Source organism: Dendropsophus ebraccatus, chromosome 6, assembly GCF_027789765.1.
Source record: "Dendropsophus ebraccatus isolate aDenEbr1 chromosome 6, aDenEbr1.pat, whole genome shotgun sequence".
Taxonomy (NCBI): Eukaryota; Metazoa; Chordata; class Amphibia; order Anura; family Hylidae; genus Dendropsophus; species Dendropsophus ebraccatus.
The window spans coordinates 36,572,331-36,582,912 of NC_091459.1; the positions used below are offsets into that span (position 1 = coordinate 36,572,331).

The 10,582-nt window shown below is 39.2% G+C and overlaps 1 long non-coding RNA gene and 1 other non-coding gene across 2 annotated transcripts; one reads left to right on the top strand and one right to left on the bottom strand.

Annotated features, from left to right (window-relative positions):
* Nucleotides 1–955: 955 nt before the first annotated feature.
* LOC138796182 (U2 spliceosomal RNA) lies at nt 956–1,145 on the bottom strand. Its single transcript, XR_011363769.1, has one exon. It is a non-coding gene; the product is annotated as a U2 spliceosomal RNA (small nuclear RNA).
* A 421-nt stretch (nt 1,146–1,566) lies between these two features.
* LOC138794757 (uncharacterized) lies at nt 1,567–9,782 on the top strand. The gene is made up of 3 exons (XR_011363491.1): nt 1,567–2,207; nt 5,016–5,064; nt 7,582–9,782. It is a non-coding gene; the product is annotated as an uncharacterized lncRNA (long non-coding RNA).
* The last annotated feature ends 800 nt before the right edge of the window (nt 9,783–10,582 follow it).

The window sequence follows — 10,582 nt, forward strand, 5'->3', positions numbered from 1 at the left end:
AAGCTTATAAGTTGGTCAGCAGGAGCAACAGATTGAAAAAGAGCTTGTTTTAGAGATTTGGGGCAAGAATCCATATTGTACCCTGCAAAAAGCTGGTGACATGTACTTTTTATCTTTACATATTCCTTTATTTATTTATTTTTCTCTTGACACTTAGGTTGTCTTGTCTGACTTTGCTGAACGCCAAGCTGTTTCGTAAATCTGTGCCTAAACGAAACACGTCGTCAGGGCCAAAGTCGAAACCTTAAATTTCTAAAGATGCATCCAAAGTCAAGTTGTTTAAAGTGGAACAAAATAGAACTAACAAAATTAGACAAATGTTCAGCGCATTTACTATGGATTGCCTTGTACTCTTGGTCGAAAATCTCACATGGGGAAGTAGTTTTCTCCAAAACACCTAAGCCAAGGAAGAACTTTATTGGTTACACCTCCAATGAGGGAAACTAATGAAGCCAGTCAAACTGGTGAGGATTCTCTGACTGAATCTAAGGACACACTTTAAAGATGCTGCTCCACAGTAACCCAAACAGATTTCATACTGTCCAATTCTCTGATTTCATAAAACACAACCACTAATAAAATATCTAGCCAAAGGAAGTCCCCTACGGCAGATCTTGACTTGCCTATTAAGAAAACCAGTCTGGTTGTTAACAGTGGCAGTGAATTAACGAGTAAACAACAGATTTCTTGTACAAGTGCAGACTTTTTTTTCAGGATGCTTTCTGAAAAAGTGAACAGTTTTATTTTTGCCTAGCATAAGAATAATCCAAACTACGATACCAATACTTAGTGACTCAAATAACAAAATTTTAGTTTTGGACAATGTAATAAAAAAAGGCAATGTGATCCTGATTTGTAATTTGTTCAGACCTTTGAGAAATACTAATGTAGAAAGCCAGCCCAAAGTTGGAAATCATATGCAATATTGACAGCAGCATCCCTTATTTTAATTTTATTTTTGTGCACTGAACCTGGAAGCACTGCAATGCCAGGTCAATGACTGGAGAGGACAGAGTTTTTTTTTTCCAATCTCCTTGTTCCAACATTCCATTTAATATATGGTCCCCAGATAATGGACGTATCGTATATTAAACTGTTAAGAATAGATAATACCCTTGATCTTCACTAAAAGGCCAAGAAGCAATAGCATCCATTCTTTTTGGTGGCAAAATTACCATAAAGTCTGTGAGCTATTTAACATCCTTGGTTTGGTTATCATTTCCCAAAAAGCTGTTATAGGTACCAATCAATGTTTCTCTCATCAATAGACCTAGCATGAAGATGTGAAAAGGAAAAATTAGCTTATAAATTCAAACACAAAGGCCTGTGTGTATCAGGGGATGGTCTGTGAGATACACCAGGCCATAATTCGATTATGGACAACCTTAGTGAAAAATTATTGATTTCAAGGTGGTGACCAAAACCCAACGTTCTTCAGTGGCCATAGAGAAGCATGGTTTGTCTGTTCTGTTGGGTGACCTGAGGAACTGTTCAACATCCAAATACCCTCAATTATGCCATAAACTCAATGTCTGCTAAGAGACAAAAATTCTGTAAAAAAAGATTAATGTCATTGTTCTGCATTTTTGGTGGAATGTCCAGGCCAGCTGTGATGACATTGAGTCGCTCAAAGAAAAAGGGTTATCGCTATTAGAACATATATGTAATAATCACCAATGGCAAGGACCATTATATACAGCCTGCAGTCATGATGTCTTAACAGGCTAGAATTGTGAGATCTTTTTGGCTACGAAAAGAGACACCTCCATATCCCAAGATTGCAGGGATTCAAAGTTCACGAATGCTGAAAGATATCTCTCATTTGTCCCTCAAGTGTCATACAGGCAAACTTGAGAGCTTTCACAGTTTGACTTTAAAATATTGAACCAAAAGAATACACTTTGGTATCGATTCTATGAAGGCTTGCACAAAACTTGCAACCTACACACTCAATTATAATGTGGGAAGACAACACAAGCAGTTCATGTAGCCAATACAAAAAAGAAGGCTGAGAGCACTAGGACCAAATAACCAGCCTTAGTGGTACTTAAGAGATCTTCCAGATGGACAATCAGAAACAGAATGAGAAGATGAATGTTGACTACCTTGCAGAGCTTTCTGAAAATAGCTGAGGATACCACCGATGTAGTATCCAGAATGAAGAAGGGCCTAACAAAGATGAAGCTGCAACACCACTGTTTTAAGAGGTTTAATGTTTGACATATTATTTAATGTATTCATAATGGAATCTGTCTGCTGCCATTCATGTATGCAACATCATATACACTTTATAAGATCACTTTAATGTCATAGGTTTGTATCGGTCGGGGTCCTGGTGCTGAGACCTCTGCCGATTGTTAGAATGAAGGGACAGCAGCGCGCTCTCTACCTCTTCATCTCTGCCTCACTGCTAAAGTAGCAGTCCACAGAATTATAATGGAGCCCTATGGAACTGGTAATCGACGTACTGGAAGTTCCATAGGGCTCCATTATAATTTCGTTGACTGCTACTTTAACAGTAAGACTGAGATGAAGAGGCAGAGCTTCATTGTAATGAATGGTGGGGGTCTCAGCACCTGGACCCCGACTGATACAAACCTCTGACATGTTGCTATGACACGTCAGAAGTTTTTTTAATTAATAGGTACCCTTTAAAAAATTGTCATAATGGGAGAAATTTATCAAGGGCTTTGCACCTCTTTTTAGGTTAATAATTGGATTTTTCACCCATTTTTGGTCTAAGTTCTATTTATGAATCAGTATTGGACGGGCAAATAATTTTTAGTTGCAACTTTTTTTTTTAATCTGCCTGTTTTGAGTATTCACGCAAAAGATCACATAATCCGGAATTAGCACCCAATTAAATCATATGCATTTTTTAAAAAAGTCACACAAATTGGTGCAGGCCTACATCCAGTCAGTACTAGGGGAATATGCTTGCGCAATTTTTTTTTTTTTTTTTTGCGACTTTTTACTTAGAAACATTTACTATAGCAGGGCTACATTTTAATAAATTAGTCACAAGATATTGGAACAAATAATACACCAATCCTCATTAGAAGAGTCACACAAATTAGACTCCTTAGTAAATGTCCTCCAATGTCTGTAAACACACCATAAGTCTGTCAAAATTGAAATTAGGAAATGTGGAACACCTTCCCACTCACCCTATCTTCAAAGTTCCTGTTTAATTTCATGATGCAGAGAAGCCAAGGACAGGTTAATAATCAGACACTCTGCTATTATTTAGAGGCACAACACAAGCAAGGTTTAGGCCAATAGGCCTTTGCTCACAGCTCAGTGGGTGTGTTATAGACCTTCCAAGCTCTGACTCATCTAAATGCCTCTTTGACATTTGCCTATGCAGAAAGTAAGGGCCCTATTCCACGGGCCGAGCAACTATGTAAACGAGCGCCGATCTGCTAGATCGGCGCTCGTTTACTGGGCCTATTCCACGGCCCCGATGATTGTTTAGCGAAGGCTGCAGGGACATCGTTACCGATGTCCTTGCAGCCCTTGCACCATACATTACCTAGCAGGGCTTCTCCTGCGCTCTGTCTTCCTCCCCGGGTCCCACGGCACAGCCTTAGCTGTGGTGCGGCCTGACTGAGCTGTCAGACCGCTCAGCCAATCACTGGCTGCAGCGGTCTTGGCCTGTGATTGGCAGCTTAGTCTGGCCGCTCCGGAGTTGATGCTGTGGGTGGGACCCGGGGAGGAAGACAGAGTGCAGGAGAAGCCCTGGTAGGTAATGTATGCTGCTTGGATCGTCGGTTGCCACCGCGCATCGCTATTCCACTGTAGCAATGTGCGGGTGGCGAACGACAATTTTATGTTTGAACCTAAATGAACGATCAGCCGATGGATCGTTCTCTCTATTCCACAGAGCGATAATCGGCTGAATCGGGACGATTTGGCGGATTATCACTCCTGTGGAATAGGCCCCTAAGCCAAAACCAAGACATTAAATGTAACGTGTGTGTTACAGCTGTAATGGCTTCATTGATTCTAATGGAGCAGCATCAAAGAGGGGGCAGGGGATTCCCCCCACTGGGGATGGGTCGGCCTGCCTCCATTGCTTCAGCCCGGGCCTGATGGTACATTCACTTTAAAGTTAAAACTTTAAAAATCAACAGTAAATGTGTAGTAAAGTGTATTGGAATTTACATTCATTATTTTCTTTTTAGTTGTCTTGGAAAACACGGCACTTCCTGTGTTTAGACTGTTAGGGGAGATTTCTCAAACATGGTGTAAAGTGAAACTGAAACTGGCTCAGTTGCCCCTAGCAACAAATCAGATTTCACTTTTCATTTTCCGAAGAATCTGTAAGGAAAGAAAAGTGGAATCTGATTGGTTGCTAGCGGCAACTGAGCCAGTTTCACTTTATATCATGTTTGATAAATCTTTCCAGGTCATTTGAGCTCTTACAGAGAAGGCAGTCACTTGATTGACGGACACATTGAGCCATGACACTGTACTGGCCATGTGTTTAGTCTCTTCTTTTTTTTTTTTTTCCCAACCAGCACAAGACTAAAAAGCTGCCTTCAGGAGACTGAAACAGGATTTCTTGTAAGTATAGCTGTTTTACAGCAGGATAACTGCTCTACATCACGTCTACTGTTGATTTACATTTACAAAGTTATGATGACAGTGACACTTTAATGTCATCATTTTGGCTTATTAATGACAACTGACAATTTTTTTTGTCTTGTTTGAAAAGCAGATTCCACAATTCCAGCATTATTGTTAGATGTCACTTTCTTATTCATTTAGTGGGTTAATGTATCTTGAGAGCTAGGGTGTTAGGCTGCATTCACATAGAACATGGATGTGAAATGTCTGTAAAAAGTGTGAATGCAGCCTAAGCGGAGTTTGCCACTCTTCCACTCTTCATCTGAGCATGCACTTATTTGGTTTACTGTTTGCTTTAGTGTCTGTTGTCTTGTCAGATTTATAAATGTCTCTACTTGGTTAGGAAAGTTGTCACTAAGACTTAGAATTTCTTCATTTGCTTGCAGGGAAAGTGTGAAGCTATCATCATATAGCCTTTTTTCGCAAAATTTGAAGGTAGGTCATAATTTATTACTCATGTTCTATATGCGTTCATATAGCCAGACCATGGTATTAACACTGTAAAAGCAACACAAGCAATCCCTTGCTTTGCACACATAACAATAATATGTTGTAAGTATGCCTTCCAAAATACATATTACTGCCCCATAGACATATCAGTATTTCATGTCCAAAGTCCTGGCCAGACCGCGGTGTGATAACCTGTTTTCCGTCTGGGGCTTGCGCTCTTCATCTGAACATGTATGTGTCCCTAATGTAGCAAAGTGGAGCCATTTAACTCCGTAAGGACCAATACTAACACATCATGGTGTCCCTAAGTGGGTAAAAAAGGATTTCTTAACCCCCCCTGTACTGCACCACTTACTGCTGCTATCAGTTGAATAAAAAGTGATCAAAAAGTCACGTATATGCAAGCAACATGACATCTTTTATGAAATAAAGGAGACAACACAGACTCAGACTTTCCATTTTGGGTAATCATTTATATGAATTCTCACAATTTAACAAACAATTTCTTGCAGTAAATTAATGTAATGCTTGAACCCCCTTTTACATGAAGTAATTTCGTAACAAAATATACATTATATAAGTAACTTTTTTTTTTTTACTTAGACTGTTACATGCAAGGAGGATATTGATAAAGAATCAAATAATTGTTTTGTCATTTAAGGCCATTTTTGATACATTCCTTAGATTGAAATAATTTACTCAAAAATAAGGGTCAAACTAAAAAAAAAAATTATAAACTAATTAGCAGATGGTATAAAACCCATGCATTGCTTTACCGCATGGGTCTTTCACCTTCTGAAAAATGGTGGTGGTGCCACCAGGAAAAAGTTACCCTTTCGCACATATGGTGGCATTGTTTGCCAATTAAACCCTTCTGGAAGGCTGTGGAGGATCTTATAACAAGGTATGCTTTTCCAATTTCTCTTACTGCACAAATATTACTACTAGCCCTTTCATCAACGGATTTCCACCTTTCTAAGAAAGATTTAGCTACACATATGGTAGCAGCTGCTAAATTGCTCATACCTCTTTACTGGCTCAGCGACCTCCCCCTACTGTTCTCCAATGGTTGGCTAAGTTGGGTCAGATGCAGGCTGGAGGAACTGACCAGTTGGATTGATGATGATATTTTCCTAAAAACCTGGTCTCCATGGTAAAGTATGAAAAGAGCAACATTGCGATTTCTCCCTGTGATACACCAGCTGATGTACGCTATACTCTGGGCCCCTCAAGGCCTACCTACCTGACTTCTGTTCATACCTTTACTCCCCTCTGCAGTTACATTTACTTTTACTGCTGTCTGCATGCATTTTGATCTGTTTTTCCATTGACTTCCATTATTCAAAAAAAAAAAAAAAAAAAAAAAAAATCTGTTTTTTAATGTACACAAAAATGTGGTCAAACACGTTTTAGTTTATGTTAAAAAACAAACAATGCTTTGATCCTTTATTTTATAATGGAAGACAATGGAGAAACGGATCAAAATGAATGCACGAAAATGCATCCATTTTTGCCGAAACGGATGAAATAAACGAATAGCAAAAACATAGTGTGAACCCAGCCTAACCTAAAAAACTAAGCAAAAAAACAAAACTGAACTAAAGGTTTACATATGTACATACATATCTCTATCTATAGATAGATACAGTGGTACCTTGGTTCTCGAACGTAATTGGTTCAGGAAGGCAGTTTGAGAACCAAGCAGTGTCTTCCCATAGGAAATAATGTTAATGTGTTTAATTGGTTCCAGCATCAACCAATAATTACCAACAGTATCATTTATTACATTGATAAGTGCCCAGTATAATCACTGCAGTACATTACAGAGCAGCACTATAATGTACAATACATTATACACAAGAAACATTCAACAAAACCAGCAACTATAGTACATATAGTCACTAACTCCTCACTTATCCTTTACTGTATAGAGTCCCCTCCCCCATCCCAGCACTGTAACAGATGAGAGATGGTGGTGCACTGACTCTACTACTACTGTACTGTATATGCCCTCCAGCAATCTTATACAGCACAGTACAGGATGGGAGATGGTGATGCACTGACTACTACTACTGTGCTGTATATACACTCCAGCAGTCTTATACAGTACAGGATGGGAGATGGTGATGCACTGACTACTACTGTACTGTATATACACTCCAGCAGTCTTATACAGTACTGTACTCTATGTGAAGCCTCACTATTGCTAAACTCACCAGGTACAACCCACCATCCATGCTTGAAAAAATGTTCAGATACCGAGCAAAGTTTGAATTCTGAACGTTACTTCCAGGTAAATTTTCATTCAAATACCATGATATTACTTTACATACTTGAGACTGGATGCCCGAAAAGTGTTAGAGAACCAAAGCAAACTTTAAAAAAAAAAATACTGTTTGAGTTCCAAGCAGTTTGAGAACCGAGGTACCACTGTAATTACAATGTTGCATCTGGCCTTACTTCTATAACTGCAAACTTAACAATTCCGATTGTTTGTTTCAGGTGGACGGGCTGCTTAGCCTACTGTTTGTAGGACTATATTTTCGGTCGCCTCATGGACACAAAAGATTAAATAACTTGTGGTTGGTTATACATTGAGAATTCACCATGTTTTCTCGGGTACTCTGTACCTCATGACAACAGATGGACTCAATATTGGTGAACATTGGAATACATGAACCTTAATGGCACCAGTTGATTTATGTTTTCTATGTTTTTCTATGTTTTTTATGCAGAGGATTAGTTTAAAAATGTTGTTGGTCCAAAACAAGGGCACTGCGTTTTTCTGTAGCTGTGATCTCAAATTCTGTATTTGAAGCAGACAGATAAAATAGCAGCATGTTTGCTTTTCTCTTTTTAAGTACTTGTAATTGTAACAACTAATCTTTGTCTTGTTTTTTGTTGTTGTTGTGTTGTTCTAAATACTTTTCTGTCTGCTACTGTGTTTTTTGCCATAATGTTTTGTAGCTTCACTTCCGACTACAGGGGTTCCTTGTCCAAAAACAGTATTTCCTGTGTAATACTGTTTTCTGAACTTTTACTCTAACGTTGCTTGGAACCCACCAAAATTGGTACATGACATGGCTGTCAATTAGGACAATATTACAGTGTTTGGGATTGAAATCTAGTCCATTGATATGTATGCTACACCTCAACAGCTAGAATGTAGCTTGACCAACTGTACCATGATTTGGCACATTACTAGTGGTGAGCGGACCTGTCAAACTGTTTGGGTTTGGCAACATTCTCTGAACCCAAACGCACAACATTTAATTCCACATAGCCGCAGAAGTTGGATGCTGCCCTAAGAAGTCCTGGAAAACATGGATGCAGGCATCAGCTGTATCCATGCTTTCCTGGCATCCCTAGGTTGGCATCCACATATATATGTTCCATACAGAGATTGCTGAATGCCTAGAGAGAAAGATACAAGATAGGCAGATAAAATAGGCATACTGTAGTATGGATAGTATAGACCGGGGATTGATATAGATTACATAGAATAGACTGTATACATAAAAAAAAAAAAATCATAGATTGCTACAGTGATTATAAATCTGTGTGTTTCTACGGGAGAAAAGCATATTATTTCTGAAAATGCCACACACATTAAAAGACATAGGTAATACAATGGAGAGACCGCAGAGTGGAATGTGATTTTAACTGATTGCAGGTATTACTTATCGACTGTACCCTGTTTGTGTTTAAAATAAGTGAACTGTAACCGTAAGGAGCCAACACATCACACTCTTATAATGGTTTCAACTCTTACCACAGGGAGTGGTTATGCAGAGTGAACAATGTCTCCAGTGAAGAGTCACTGGCTGGGCAGCTGAAGTCAATTCCTTCAGTTGGGGCAGTCAACGTGTAGACTCCAGACTTAGTTCCCTTGCAATGCTTTATTGAAGTAAAAACAGACACCTCATAGTCCAAAGACCGACATGTTTCGGGCAAAGCCCTTAAACGTGGTATGCAAGTTAGTCACAACAATTCATTTAAAAAGCCAACCCCATCAGATCACCTGGTCTCAGGCCCTCCCTTTTGGGGTGAAATACAAATCCCGGCAAACAGATAAAACCCGAGGAAAAACATAAGTCATTGCACAACATGGAAGTTTAAATACAAAATATCCACAAATATACAAAAATATAGATTACATAATATTACAGAGGTGGCATTAATCTACCATCCATGGATACATTACATATAAAAACAGGCATATGCAAATAATAAATGTGATGCCCGGCGACTAATTAGTATATACCATCATCTAACTTATGTGGATGTTATAAATATGTATAATATTGCCGCTCTGCATGATATAATGTAACTTGTAGGGTATATAGGATGCAGTTGTAGTCTGCGTTTATTATGGACCCCAAAGGCAAAAATAAACAGTGCCTGATATGCTATCAGACACTGAAGGCAAATGTGAACAGGACCTTCCCAAATATTTTTATTGGATTTTCAAAGGTTATAACCAAAAACAATAATATGCCATGCAAGGCACAAACAATGCGACACATACAAATCAGAAATAAAGAAGAAACAATTGCCGGTAACCAGATCGTAACAAGAAAATCATGACATGTGAAGTCAAGAGACCCTAAATAGTACAGAGTGGTCATCATATCATACAAGGAAAAGTACCCACACCGCAGAATAATAAGAGGGGTCAGTGAGAACAGTGTAACAAAGAAAGAAAATCAATGTGGAAGCTGTACCTTTTAATGACTCCGTACAGTACCATTTTGTGAACTGAAATGGCTTCACTATGTCATGAATTGCCTGTGTATCATAGTGTTTCAAAATAAAGGGTCTCCATTTCTGGAAAAATTTCTTTGTACCAGAGTCTTTATGCCTCTCCGTTTCTATCTTATCGACACCAAAAAAGAACTTCTTCTGTGCCACTACCAAATCAAGGTCAGGTACATCAGGCAATAACCAATTGGTGAACAAACACCGTAAGGCAACCAGTAAAGTGATGTGCACCAATTGTGGTATTGCCCTGCCTTCCGATGTTGATTCGGGGGGTCTCAACTGGTGGAATAGGAGTACCTTCGGGGCTAAATCTAGATTGATCCGGTAAGTGGTGTGAATGTAAGTAATCACCCTGCTCCAATAGGAGACTGTGAAAGGGCAAGTCCACACTCCATGCCACAGGTTGGTGAGGGGGGTGTGACATTTAGGGCATTCAGTGATTCTATCGGGGAAGGATGGTGATGGTAGGATATTGAATCCATACAATGCTGAATGTGAAAGCTTAAAGTAAGTCTCCCGCCACCGCTCATTTATAACACATTTCCTGATAACCGCCCACCCTGACAAAATTACTTCAGTAATATCCTCATCTCCAGTCAGCGGGGCCCATTTGTTGAAAAGTGTCTTAGGATCTACCTTAAGGAAGTCGTTCCGTAGGGCGTTAAATAAGATAGATATGGATGCCTTATTAGTTCTGTCACCTATGATCCCATCTAGCCCATGTTGTTGGGATTCCCTCCTG